This window comes from Lagopus leucura, unplaced genomic scaffold, assembly GCF_019238085.1.
Source record: "Lagopus leucura isolate 7727_CA_CO unplaced genomic scaffold, USGS_WTPT01 Super-Scaffold_100034, whole genome shotgun sequence".
NCBI classification, from domain to species: Eukaryota; Metazoa; Chordata; class Aves; order Galliformes; family Phasianidae; genus Lagopus; species Lagopus leucura.
The window spans coordinates 4846302-4860139 of record NW_024962283.1 but is presented as its reverse complement, the minus strand read 5'-3'; the positions used below and the strand labels follow the sequence as shown (position 1 = coordinate 4860139).

The 13838-nt window shown below is 49.1% G+C and overlaps 1 long non-coding RNA gene across 2 annotated transcripts; it reads right to left on the bottom strand.

Moving 5' to 3' along the window:
- Positions 1 to 3492: 3492 nt before the first annotated feature.
- LOC122186171 lies at positions 3493 to 8368 on the bottom strand. 2 transcript variants are annotated; one of them, XR_006181074.1, is made up of 3 exons: positions 7693 to 8349; positions 4105 to 6369; positions 3493 to 3895 (listed from the first exon to the last, which is right to left on the bottom strand). It is a non-coding gene; the product is annotated as an uncharacterized LOC122186171 (long non-coding RNA). The 2 variants fall into 2 exon arrangements; XR_006181073.1 differs by lacking the exon at positions 3493 to 3895 and having other exon boundaries at positions 4912 to 6369; positions 7693 to 8368.
- Between the last annotated feature and the right edge of the window lie 5470 nt (positions 8369 to 13838).

Genomic DNA, 13838 nt, shown 5'->3' with positions numbered 1-13838 from the left:
TCAGGTCTGTACTCCCCACTTGTTGCTGACCTCCCTACATCGCTTCTCTGTGCTCTGCCATAAGAGCAATGACAGATTCTTGCTGTATGCTAACATTCTAAGTTAAATCCCTTAAGATGCTGTGCAGAAGAAATAGAATATTGTTTTACTGTGCCCTAAATTAGATGGTATGCTTTATATAGACATTAATCAATATGTGAAAGAGACGCCATTAGGGAAGACAGAGTTCTTAGCTTTCAGATGAATTCTTTGCTGTGTTACATCCCAGATTGTGAAAATTGAAATCAATTTATCAATCTAATTTTCTTTTCACAATTTATGCTTTTATTTTTCAATTCACTCTAATCAGGCGGCTGAGCTAAAGAGAGCAGCAGCTTCTGCACGCAGTCATTGTCCTTTTCCAGGTTTGCCTTGAATTCACACTAGGCTGCTCCTATTTGTGGCTGGGGATGCGCTCTATTAGATGGGATATAAAACTGACATTCCCTTGTGCTGCGTGATGATCAGAGTCCTCGTGTTATCTTTGTTGCAATTATGAGTTTACCCACTCTGGTTGCATCCTAAATTATTCATCCCCTCCTATGGGCAATGGGAGTCTTCTGTTTCCTCTCCTCCATTTCTTAGCAGCATATCAACAGTGGCTATGGTGTGGCTGCATTTCAGCAGCACAGGAATGTGTTCATACATCTCATCCTTCACGGGAGGTATTGGAGGTTTAGTTACCTTGTGCACAAGAAGCAGCTCCTCTGAAGGATGGAATTGCTCTGATATGGTGTCAGACTGAATGTTTCCTTCCATGCAGGTTGGCCAGGTAAACGATGGTGTTTTGCCATTCTGTACTGTTCCAACTTTTGGTTTCTTCAGGTAGTAAATGTCTCCTGTTTCTAACAAGCTGGGAAGCTGATGGAAGTATAGAGAAAACAACCAAGCAGCAGCAGAGACAAACTGTGCAGAAAGCCATATATTGCTCCTATAGGGTATCTTCAACTTTGCCTCGTAATGAGCCAGCAGCTGTGAATCTATACAAACTAGCAATGTTCCAAAGGGCTGTAATTATTAATCTGCTAACGCAGACACAATACTCTCAGCCCTCCTCTCATTCTCTCCCAGGAACGGAAAATAATGCTGTAGTGGCAATTACCTTAATGCAATTATCTCAGATGTGAAATTTCATAACAACGCTCCATGTCCTGGCTTTTAGAGAATGGTGAGGAAGCAGTGGCTCTCCCAGCACCGCTGTGCCATTTGCCAGGCATTGCCTCTCATTGCCATCCCACATCCTTGTCCCACCGTGCTGCAGAGGTGCAGACCCCTGGGCAGCCCTCATCCCACCCAGCAGTGCCTGTGCTCCTGTGCAGTGCCCAACGTGACGGATGTCAGCAGAGCTGTGTCCTGACTATGGATCTCAGAAATCAAACGGGAGTGATCAAAGCAGAGCTCACCCCAAAACTGAACAGAAGGAACTTAGGTGAATTTGTCTTGCTTAGGTGCAGCAATTTGTATCCCTTACCAAGGATAAAGAAAATATAGGAAGCCATCATAGAATCATTAAGGTTGGAAGAGACCTCCAAGATCATCCAGTTCAACTGTCCACCTTTCACCAATATTTCCCCACTAAGCCACATCCCTCAGTACCACCTCTAAACGTTTCTTGAACACCTCCAGGGCCAGTGACTCCACCACCTCCCCAGGCAGTCTGTTCCAGGGCCCAACCGTTCTTTTGGAGAAGAAATCCTGACCCATGTCCAACCTGAGCCTCCCCTGGTGCAACATGAGGCCATTCCCTTTTGCCCTATCGCTAGTTACATGGGAGAAGAGGCTGACCCAACCTCCTTTCAGGGAGCTGCAGAGAGCAGTGAGGTTTCCCCTGAGCTCCTCTTCTCCACACTGAACAACCCCAGCTCCCTCAGCCGCTCCCCATCGCACCCCATTGTGCTCCAGACCCCTCACAGCTCCGTTCCCTTCTCTGCACGCTCCCAGCCTCCACGCCTGCATTGCAGCGAGGGGCCCAACGCCGAGCACCAGAGCTGAGGTGCAGCATCACTAGAGCTGAGTGCAGAGGGATGATCACTTCCCTGCTCCTGCTGGCAACACTATTTCTGATACAAGCCAGGAATCATCCTTATGATAATCCCTGGGTTAATGGTAAGCATTAACGAAGTGATTCCTCCAGCCTGCAGAACCCATAGCAACCAGTCATTAAGGACACTCAGCGTGAAGATCTGAGCTAAAGAAAGAAAGTTCTTTGAAACACTTGTGCACGCACATACCAATCAGACAGGAAAATGTTCTGCAATTTGTTCGAGACAGACTTGAAGACTATTTCAGTGGCCCCATCTCTGAGGAAGGAAGGAACTAATGGCAAAAGGGTTTTTAAAAGAAAGATTGCCACTCGCCCAAAACAGTAAATGGATTTTACTTCCTCAGCTCTGATAAATATTTAATTATTGAATGTTAATGCGAGGCCTGGGTTTTGTTCTTGACTGTTGTTTTTGCTCGTTTTTACACATACATTTATTTCTTTATATTCCGTGCTTTCATTGCGACTGATGCCCTTGCGTGGCATCTTCAAGCTAATCTCTGTTGTAATTAGGTGGCAGTGTCCTTTCATACCACTGATCTGCACTGATTACTCTGCAGGTATTGAGCTCCCCACCATCCCATGCCCTGGCACCCATCTCATCTCTCTGGTTGCCTCCCCCAGGTTTCCTTCTTGCCTTCTGCACTCGTCTCAAGATTTTGTTTTTAAAAATCTCATCCCATGGATGTAATTGCTCAAAAACGTTTATTTACTTTAGGGATTCTTTATGGAAAACTCCAGGCTCTTGACTACTAATATCATACATTTACGTAATTGTGTAATTAGAAATCAAATGACAAATGTTTATTTAGGCTCCATTTTTCACTCTTGCCTCCAGTCCTCCCTGTTCCACTGCTCCAGGCTGGTTCTGCTCTTCTGTGCTCTTGAGCACATGGCCTTTCACAATATCACCCCCTCTCCAGCTCGGCAACCTTGCAAATGCCCACATTTAATTCCTCCCTGGCCTCTACTCAAGGCTGATGAATTATTACTCATGCAAAATCTCATTAAAATCATTGAGAATTTGCAAATGAAGCACCCCAGGATCTGGCAGAACAACCCTACTCCGTTGCCTTGCAGAGTGAGTATTAGAGCCTCATCCTCAGCCAACGTACATCACCATCGACGTTCACTGCTGGCTCTGACTGACGAACCCCTACTCCATCCCACATAAACTGCAGTCTTCCTGTATCTCATTTCGTGCAACAGAATTTTTCCCAGCAGGATTGATAACAATATAGCCTCGTAAATAATGTTCCCCAATGGGATGCTGTATTGGTGTCTGGCTATTAATGGTTGTGTATTTTTCTTCATAATGTTCAACTGCCTTATTTATGATTAATGGGACTCGCTGTCTTTCTAAGGAGTAGTCAAACGGTTATTACTGGTTGGATTGTTGCTTTTAATATATATTTTTTAATTGAAGTGTTTGTTACTGTTAAAGCCCTCTACTGCTAACAGCGTCCTTAAAGAAAAATGGGAACATCTGTTTTCCAGGCTCTGGCCACATGTGACACTTCACACAAACAACTTGTTCCAGCAAAGGCCCCCATGTGCCTACCACATCCCCAGTGCTCCCCGCTCAAACAAAATACCCTCCACAGCTTTGGTGTTGGGATGCCATAAAGCTGCAGCCTCAGCTCCAGCCGGCTCTGCTTCTTGCTGCACGAAGGTCTCTGTGTCTGGCATTTGATGGCCCCAGCCTCATAAGGAGCCATAAAAATGGAAGGGCAACAGCACCTTAAGGTATTGTTTCCACATCATCTCTCCCTGATACATGCGAGCACGTTGCTCAGCATTATCAGCTGGTCCTGGCTGGGGATAAACGATGAGCATCACTTACAGTGAGAGTGACTGAGGGGAGATTTAAAAGTCTTCCCACCCTCACTCTTTATTAGAAGCTATTTTGATGAGTGCCGTCAATTACATACTGCAGAACACTGGGCTGGAGTCTCAACAGCTGTGGGCTGTGGGTCTTGGTGCTTGGGAAGGGGAAAAGGAAAGGGAGAAGGAGCCCCAAATACCTGCAGCTCCCACTGAGCCCTCCCAAGGATGCTGGAGCTGGTGGGTCTGCTTGGCGTCAGCTGTCATCGTTTCATGAGTCCCACTGAAACTTCATCCATCAGTTAGAGACTCTGAAAGTGCAGGGGAATAAAACTCCTCGTTTATAATGGCCCCAAAAATGCCTTTTGGCAGCTTTATTGCCTGGCATGTACAGAAAAAGAGCAGATGCGATTTAAGCTTCTGCTGTGCACAGAAACCATTCTGATAATCTCTTTGATAACTACCCAAAGGGGCGGCCCTATTTCCAGCAGGACAGTGGAAGCACCACATGCTACTGGACCTTTTTGGAGGGGTGCAGGGATCCCCTTTTTGGCTTTTGATAGAGTTTGGTGAGCAAGAAGAGGAGAGAAAGCTGTGCATGTCCACGGTGGAAACCTTGAGGATCGTGTGTTGATGGCAGAAGGGATGGCACAACTCTCTAGGCACCGTATCCTGACCAGCATGAGCACGGGGGGCTCAGTGTCCACTTAATCCCCATCCTCACCACCCAGTTCTTGGCTTAGGAAACTTCCAGTAGGAAGTGCGGGTGACTATCCTGCTATTAAAATAAAAAGGTAACCCCAGCAAAACCAATGGCAGCCCTGCCAGCATTCCAGCACCATGTCCTGCTGCCCGGCTGTGCCAGCAGATGGGTCCCCGTTGCCCAGATGTTGTCACCAAGAAGTCCTGTCAGGGGTTGCTGGCCGGGTCTCGTTCTCGCCTGTCAGACTTGACATCTTCAGCGTATAATTAAATGCCAGGACGCGAGCAGTAGAGCAGGTGCATGCTAATGAGGAGATCAATTTTAATTATGATTTTAATTAAACACCCAATCCGGTAGGAAATATGACAAGCAGGCTAGAAATGCAAAATTTCTAAGGGGGAAAAAGAACGGCAAGAGAAAGGGGAGATGGCAACAAGGGGCATGAACCAGCAGGGTGCTGGGGATGCAGATTCATTAACATAGCTAATGGGCAGGGAAAGATGTCCTCAAGCAGGATGGACCTGGCCAGGAGCTCTGCTGGATGTGGGATGGATGAAACCCCTCCAGGTCTTCATTTCCCCTTTGCAAAGCATTCATGCTGACCCACTTTCCATCTAAACGTTGGTTTGCCCTAAGTGCAAAACACACGCAAGCTGAAGGATGGTTTGCTGGTGAGGAGCCAGGGCTGACATTTGGGGGCATATCAGTCCATTCCCTCTTTAGCCAAGTCTGCTCTGCACTTGAGCAGCCAGCTCACTGCTGGCTCTGAGCCCTTCAGAGCTGGTTGTGGCTGTGAGCGAACGCTCTGCTCTGCAGGATGCTCTCAGCGCAATCAGAAGACAGAAAGAAGCTGGAAACATCTTATTGCTGCTGCAATGAAGGAAACCTGATGCTCCAAAAAAAAAAAAAAGAAAAGAAAAAAAAAACCAAAACCAAACATGTAATGTTACACTGTTGTTTTCCCACTCCCGTTTTCTGTAGGCCCTACACAAACACGGTGACGGCAGCCCCATGGAGGCTGCAGGAGTTGAATGTGCAGGGCTGAAAGTGAGGATGATGGGACTGCTCCTCTCTTTAAAAACAGATGTGTCGATTTAGGCTCTGTGGCAGAGCACAGGAGGAGGGGGAAATCAGCTCGATGGCAGCCAGCTGAGAGAGAATGGAACGGAGAAGAGCCAGGGACTTGTGTGCTCGGGTAAACAATGGGGTGTGCAGCCGCATGGCAAAAATAAGCTATAAAGGGAATTACCGCTAAATGGAGGTCTTTGGCAAGAGGTTTCACAGAGGGCTGTGTGGCTGGGGGCTGTGGTTTTGGATCATGGATCAGAGGGAGCGTTTAGGATCCCTCAGTGCACAATCCGTAATCGCAACTGCTCTGGATTAACTCCTGTGCGACCCAGGGCATGCTGCAAGAGAGCAAATCTGTCCCTGATTTCACGTCTCCCCGGAGCAGGGAATCCCCCGCTGTTCCTGCGGTTGATAATTTTCACTGCGCTGCTCATCCACATCCATCTGGCTCCAGCTCTCAACATGTTGCCTTTGCAGCAGCGCGCCTTTAACCCACACATTTGTGAGCCACTTAAATCAGGTTTTTCTCTCCCCAGCATGGGCGCAGGTAGAGCCGCTGAGCTGCCGTCTCATCCGCACCGATGGAGCTGCGGGGCGCGGAGGAGTGGTGGCACGCAGTGGCAGTGGCATGCGGTGACAGTGACATGCCAGCCTGGTCCCATGGAAGGACGAGGAGCTCCACTTGCTCACAGCCCTGGGAGAGGAGAGGCAGTGGTAAGTGCTGACTGCCTTGCTGGCTAATCAGGATGGAGCGCTCCCGATTATGTATTTAACACGAGTACAGATGCTGTGAGCAGAGTTTTTAAGCTCATCAGTTATCAGAACTCACCCCTGGGCCCTGTCCCTCCCCTGATCTCCCCCTAACTCTGCAGAGATATCGATTCGGCTGTTTTTCACTATTACGTATTATAAATTGACTTCAGCAACCCCTTTTCCCTAACTAATGAGGCCATTAGCGATGGGGCGTGGGCAGACACACGGCCGACACGAGATCAATCAGATCAGGGGATCATTTCTGTCTGCTGGGAGCACAGATCCAAAGCATTGCAGTGCCTAATGCCACCATGTCCCTTGGTGGCTGGGGACACAGCATTGTGCCAGCTGCAGCTGCTGCATCCCTATGGGCTGCTGCATCCACTGCATCCCTACGGGCTGCTGCAGGACGAGAGCAGGGAGCCCAGAGCATCGCTGGGATGGGGCAGGAACTGTAGAGCTCTGTGGATGAACGAGTAATATGGGATGGTCATCCAGGAGTGTGCCATTTCCTGGTGCTTATCTGTGATCAGTTGAACCTTTCTGTGCCATTTGGCTCCCAGCCTTGGGGTCTGAGTTAGGGTGAATGACAAGGAGCTGTGAATGGAGCCATTTGGTTGTGTGCAAGACACACTCCCAACCATTCCCCAAGCCATTCCCCAGTGGGAGAAGCCTTCATCCACACACAGCCCCGACAGCCATTCTCCATTGGGCACTGCTTTTATCGGCTGGCCTGGAACTTGCTTTGTGGATCACTCCCTCCCATTTAATTAGCTGCTTTCAGAGCTCAGGCAGAAACCAAAAAAGCACTGCCCGATGTTTTCTACATAGCCTCCCTGCATTTTTACCTTTCACCCTCTGGAAATGTCAGAGCTGCAGGGAATCCACACTGCTTTGTTGCCTGCACTGTTTTAATAACTTTAGGGCTCGCAGTCCTCTGGCGGCTGTTCTGCCCACCTCCTCCCAAAGAGGAGAGCACGTGGGGAGATAAGAGCCCATCTGATGTAGAAGAGGCAGGGAACAAGAGCACCACATCTGTCTTTAACCCTGCGCGCTGGGAGGGTCATTTCATTTAGGCAGGAAGGTATTTTCTGCCACCCGAGCAGCAGAGTCCCGTGCACTTTCACACGTCGGCCCAGTAAATCATTCTGGCCAGATAAAAATGAAAGGGACGGTTGGTTACTGAGCCGGGCTGCATTGAAAAGCCCGCGGCTGGGGGGGTGGGCATGCAGGAGGAGGGGCTGGTGGGGACACCTCGGCTCACCTCTGGCAGTGGGTGGTTGTTAGCGCCGAGCCACCTCTGCTGCAGGAAGCAATTTGTCTCCGTGAGGCTGACAGGGGCTCCTTTCTTCTCCACTTACTCCTTGCTCAGAAATAAAAGGGGCATCCGCTCACATGAAAAGCAGGGAAGGCTCCAGGTTTCCCTTGTGAGGTCTCTCCCAAGCTGGCACGAACTGGCAATTTGTACAAATGACACTTCCCTGGGAGGAAAAAAAAAGGAAAAGAAAAAAAGAAAGAAAGATCCACCCCAGCTTCCAATTTGTGCCTCATCAGTCGGTTCCAGCTCCTCTTCTCCAGACTTTCAACCTAATTTGCAACACTCAGGGCCTGTTCTCCATCTCCCCAGTGGCTGCCACTGTTAAAACAGAACAGCCCTTCCCTGGTGAGGATGGGGACAAGTGGAGATATCTGACTGATGGTTTACCCATTCAACAGCAGTTTATTTGGCCAACAGTCTGCCCAATAATAGCTCATCTGGCCGCTTGTGGTTTATTTGGTCAGTGATGAACTCTGTACTCCACTGAGGCCATGGCCATGGAATCACAGCATGGTTTGGGTGGAAGGGAGCTGAAGGCCGCCTGGTGCCGCTCCCTGCAGCGCACAGGGACACCCACAGCTCAGCAGTGCTCACAGCCCCGTCCAGCCTGACCTTGGCTGTCTGCAGGGACGGGGCACCACCGCCTCTCTGGGCAACCTGTGCCAGCGCCTCACCGCCCTCACTGCCAAACCTGCTTCCTCAGCTCCACCTCAATCTCCCCTCTTGTAGTCTGAAGCCATTTCTGCATCTCCTATCATACAGACCCAGCTAAAATGTCTGTCCCCTTCTTTCTCAGCCCCTTTAGGTGCCGAGAGGACCCAGCCCTGGCATCAGCACTTCTCCATGCAGGGACACCCAGGCCAATGAATCCCCATTAGCTCTCAAAGCGGATTAGCTAAACCCTAGCAAACTCCTTTGTGGGTGTTTTTATTCAGTATTAGAGTGGTTCTAATTCGATTTATCTTAATTCACTTACAATTTGCTTATAATTAAACTACAGTGAACCAAGGGATCTGATTTACCCAGCACAGTGAAATCTGATGAGGACTGTGAATCAGCCATCTCAGTTCACTGCACAGTGTATTAATATAAATTGAAATCAATGGTGTTTTACATTAATGCTTTCTTGAAGGTCCATATACGTGCATGTCTGAGAGAGAGCACGGGAGGCATTTGTTTTCAGGGGAAAACAGCAGCTCCTCTGCTTTATGCTCATGCACCTCACCCAGGGTCAGCTCTTGGGTTTCCTATCCATTCCCCCCATCCCCCAAACCTTTGCAGAACGTACAATCTAAAATTCTCTCAAGTTGGAAGAGAAAATCCGGCTCAGCTGGTGAGCTGTGCGCAGTGAGCTGGGATGGGGAGACTTTACCCAGACTGAAAGGAGCTCTGGGCTTTGAGGGCAGATTTCTGGGCGTCTTTCTGTGCACAGGATCCTCCCCAGCTACGTTCAGAGCCAAGCGCTGGGAAACAGCCCTTGCATCCAGAATTACCGAGTTAGGAAGTGACAGGGGGGAAATTTGCATTTAGATACCCTCTCATACTCAGAACGACAAAGGCACCCCGTTGTACAACAATAGTTACAATACATGCCTGAGCAGGGAGGGAAGGCAAGCTCCTGAGACTGAACGGCATCCTTTCCCTGCAAATGACCGCAGACGTCTTCATCTCGCACACGAGGCGAGAAGTGAGCGTCCTCGCCCGATGCCTCCCTGCCATCAGCGTGTGCGTTTGGCTAAACCCCGCTGCAAGGAGAGCGTATTTCCAGGCAGCAAGTTCCGAACCCTCCAGGAAGAAGCTGCCGAGGGGAAGAACACAGCTGGGGTCTCTCCCTGCTTTATATCCCGACCTTTGGGATGCGCATCTCCAGCAGCAACAGTAAACGCGGAGCTCTCAGGAGCTCTGCCCACCCGCTCTGTCGCTCCCCTCCAGCCCAAGGCCTGCCCAGGAGGCAAAAGTTTGCTTTGATTTGTAAAATAATCCGCGTAATTAGACAAAAGAGGTAAAGGGAAGGATTTATTCCGACCGGAGCGTCTCCTAAATGGCACTAACACCTGACAAAAGGGGGTCATTATCACAAGATAATGGACCTTGTCAACATTAAGCTCTCTTAGGACGCAATTCAACACACTCAATTATCTTCTAATCAGGGCCATTTTGTCAGAGGTTATTGCCCTAAGGAAGCAATTAGATTATATATACGTCATTAATATTTTATAGGGAAATCGTTCACATCGAAGTGTCAGATACCTGCTCGACTTCTTTCCCCGCACCCCGGGTACCGCACGGCACAGAGCAACGCTGGGTCCCAAATCCCAGAGAGAACGTGAGCGTCGGAGCTGCTCTCCAAACCCACCTCCTGTCAGCTCCCTGTGTCTGCGCTCTGAAGTTATTTTTAATGCTCTGAGTTATATTTAACTCGAGCCGTAATAGTTTGGCACTTAGAAACCTCTCTGTTTTATTAAGTAAGGCATTTGGGTACTTGTAAGTAGAGCTAGTTGGAAAAGCAGAAAAATATATATATACATATATATTTATTTTTTGTCCAGAAAAATAATTCTCTGCCACCTGGCCATTACTCCATCCATCCAGCACCTCCCATCTCCCGGGCTGAGACTCTGGAGCTCTGCTGCTATCTGCCATGTGTGGGCACGTCACCTCCTGGAATGGGGCTTCTAAAAATGCTGCCTCAGAGGAAGAGCTGCAGTAATTGTTTTTTTCGATTGCACAGGGTGCCAAATGTCCTTAACATCCTCAGATTTCCGTTCTTCAGTGACATCCACTAAAACTGATCCCTTTGGGAAGCTTTTTCCAAATACCTCGTCAGTGGGCTTGTGCTGTTATCATTCTAACAGGTGGATTTTCACACTGGTAAAAATACAACGTAAATCACAGCATGGTTTGGGTTGGAAGGGAGCTGAAGGCCGCCTGGTGCCGCTCCCTGCAGTGCACAGGGACACCCACAGCTCAGCAGTGCTCACAGCCCCGTCCAGCCTGACCTTGGCTGTCTGCAGGGACGGGGCACCACCGCCTCTCTGGGCAACCTGTGCCAGCGCCTCACCGCCCTCACTGCCAAACCTTCTTCCTCAGCTCCACCTCAATCTCCCCTCTAGTAGTCTGAAGCCATTTCTGCATGTCCTATCACAACAGACCCTGTTAGAAATTCTGTCCCCTTCTTTCTTATAGCTCCTCTTTAGACACTGAAAGGAGTGATGATTGAACTTCATAAAGGAAAAATAAAGTAACTCAGCAGTGTTACAAACTATTGCAACATTCCTGCATCTTTCAGATCTCTGCATGGTTAACAGAAAATTCAGCTTCCCACTGCCTTGCTCCATGATGAGTTCACTCTCCCACACTCCTGTGCATATCGTGGCTGAGCAGTGATCATAAAATCATAGAACGGCTCAGGTTGGAGGGGACCTCAAATCCCACCCAGTGCCACCCCTGGCCATGGGCAGGGCTGCACCCCATCATCTCAGGCTGCCCAGGGCCCCATCCCACCTGGCCTTGCATGCCTGCAGGGATGGGGCACCCACAACACCTCATCCCACCCTTTGCTCCCTCTGATGGACTGATAGGAGCCTCTGTCCAGCAGAAAAAAAATCCTTGTGAAGCAGCAACAGAGTTTTATACAGTGCACATCTCTGCAGGTGTTTGCAGATCCTTGGGACCTCGTGGTGCAGAGCATTTTCCAGGAGCTGGAGGTGCAGAGAAATCCCCCGCACTGCTCTCTATCTCATAGATGCAAAAGGCAAGTGTTTCACGTTAATGGGGATTGACATATGGTGGGATTATTTTTTTAAGTAGTTCTTCTCGTTCCCTAGGCAGTTTTGATGTGAATATTAATACTAACATAATTTCACAATGATTAGAGAACACAATTAGGGGCTATTAATAATGACACAAATAATGACATTTAAGGCCCCATTTTCGTGTGAGTAATACTCTGTCTGGTGGTATTTAAACAGCTCTGTCTAGCACAATTACCGCGGTGCCAAGGTGCAACCACATAATCACAGTATCAGTCATACGGCTCCATGTGAGCTCCTGCTCCCTGAGCCATGGGAACACAAAGCAAAATGTTGCCCTGCCACGAGCACTGCATGGTACCAGGAATGACTGCGCTTTCAGATCCACCCTGAAGTTGGTGTTTCAATGAGAACCCCCCCAGCAAACTCTGTGCGGTGCCATTTGGATCCCACTGACCTCCTGCACTCCCTGAATGGAGCTGGTCTGGCTCAACTCCACTGAATTTGGGCACTGACAACACCCTGTTTCTTCTGCAGTATGCTAGCTGTCAACATCAGGCCCTTGAAAGCGGCCGTGCTGTGCTAACGTGAGTTAATGGAAACCTCAGAATCAATTCTTCACTCCCTGAAGAAAATCCCCCTGCTTTATGCAACAAGAGCTGTAGTAATGAAAATGGCTGCGTGTTTCTGTTAAAAATGCAGGGGAAGGGGAAGGAAGGTGTTCCATGTGCTGCAAGTGTCCGGGGGGGAGGGCAGGATCAGCTGAGCTGTGCCACCCCTCCCCTGCTGATGTTGGTGCTGGCACTCACCCTTTCAATTACAAACTCCCATTTATTTAAGCCCTCAAACATTTCAAACCCTACAAACCAAGTTTCCACCAAGAAGGCTCTGGGGAGACCTCATTGTGGCCTTCCAGTACTTGAAGGGTACACACAGACAGGAGGGGGAACGGCTGTTTGTGACGGCAGGTAGTGATAGGACAAGAGGGGATGGTTTTAAACTGAGACAGGGGAGGTTTAGGTTGGATATCAGGAGGAAGTTTTTCCCCCAGAGGGTGGTGAGGCACTGGCACAGGTTGCCCAAGGAGGCTGTGGATGCCCCATCCCTGCAGGCATTCAAGGCCAGGCTGGATGTGGCTCTGGGCAGCCTGGGCTGCTGGTTGTTGACCTGCACACAGCAGGGGGTTGGAACTGGATGAGCACTGTGGTCCTTTTCAACCCAGGCCATTCTATGATTCATTCTATGATTCCACCACAAGAGAGCTGTGATCCCAAAGATCACATGCACTGACTCAGCAGTTCGGGCTGCATTTGCTTGGATCCCAACCTGATACTGCTCCCAGGCTGTGTGTGCAGGAGTCCCCAGGCAGTGGGTGCAGCAGCACGCTCCATTTGTTTGGCACTGTGCACACCTATAATTCACACATACAATGTGCCACAATAAACCAAGCATTTTCATTAAACTCTTAAGACAAACAGCTTCGGGCCATCCTGCATTTCAATATGCATACAAACATCTCAGTAAAATTCTGCTCGTTTAGACTTAACGTTTAAATTCACATGAAGCATTTTCATATAATTGGGCTCTCCGTTTTGCATGCATGGTGGTGCCTGCAGTTATTTTGTAGTGCAAAGGCTCACGTGTGTACCTGGAAAGGAAGGACTCTGCAGTCCCACAGCCTGATGTACGGGCAGGAATGGGTCTTCAGTGGGCATCAGTAACAGAAACAGCTTTGCAGACGTGGCTGTCAGACCTCTTGCAATTTGTAGGCTAAGATTTCCCAAAATTATCACAGAATGGTTTGAGTTGGAGGGGACCTCAAAGGCCGCCTGGTGCCGTTCCCTGCAGTGCACAGGGACACCCACAGCTCCAGCAGTGCTCACAGCCCCATCCAGCCTGACCTTGGCTGTCTCCATCACCTCTCTGGGCAATCTGTGCCAGTGCCTCACCACCTAAATTTTTATTGGCTTCAAAGGATTCTCCTCATACAAAGGCATGGGTCCACTTACACTGGGTCCATTATCATGGGTTCATCCACTTTGAAGTTTTTCAATTGAGACAGAGTTTGGCAAGATGAGAGATGGAGAATTTTGTGGGAATGCAGTTACTTGAGGGTCTCTCCCTTTGGAACCCACGAAGACAAAGAGAAATACTGGACTGTTCTGGAAAAATACCCTAAGTCCTTGCTGATGTTATAGGGCTGAGTCACAGGTTCTTCTGGACAGGTTGCACAGCCACTCTCCAGCACAGGGAAGAGCACACAGCTTCAGAGGGAATAAAGGCCTGAAATGATGCTGGCATTTGGGCAGGATGAGGAGCAGAATGCTTCCCTGCAGGCAC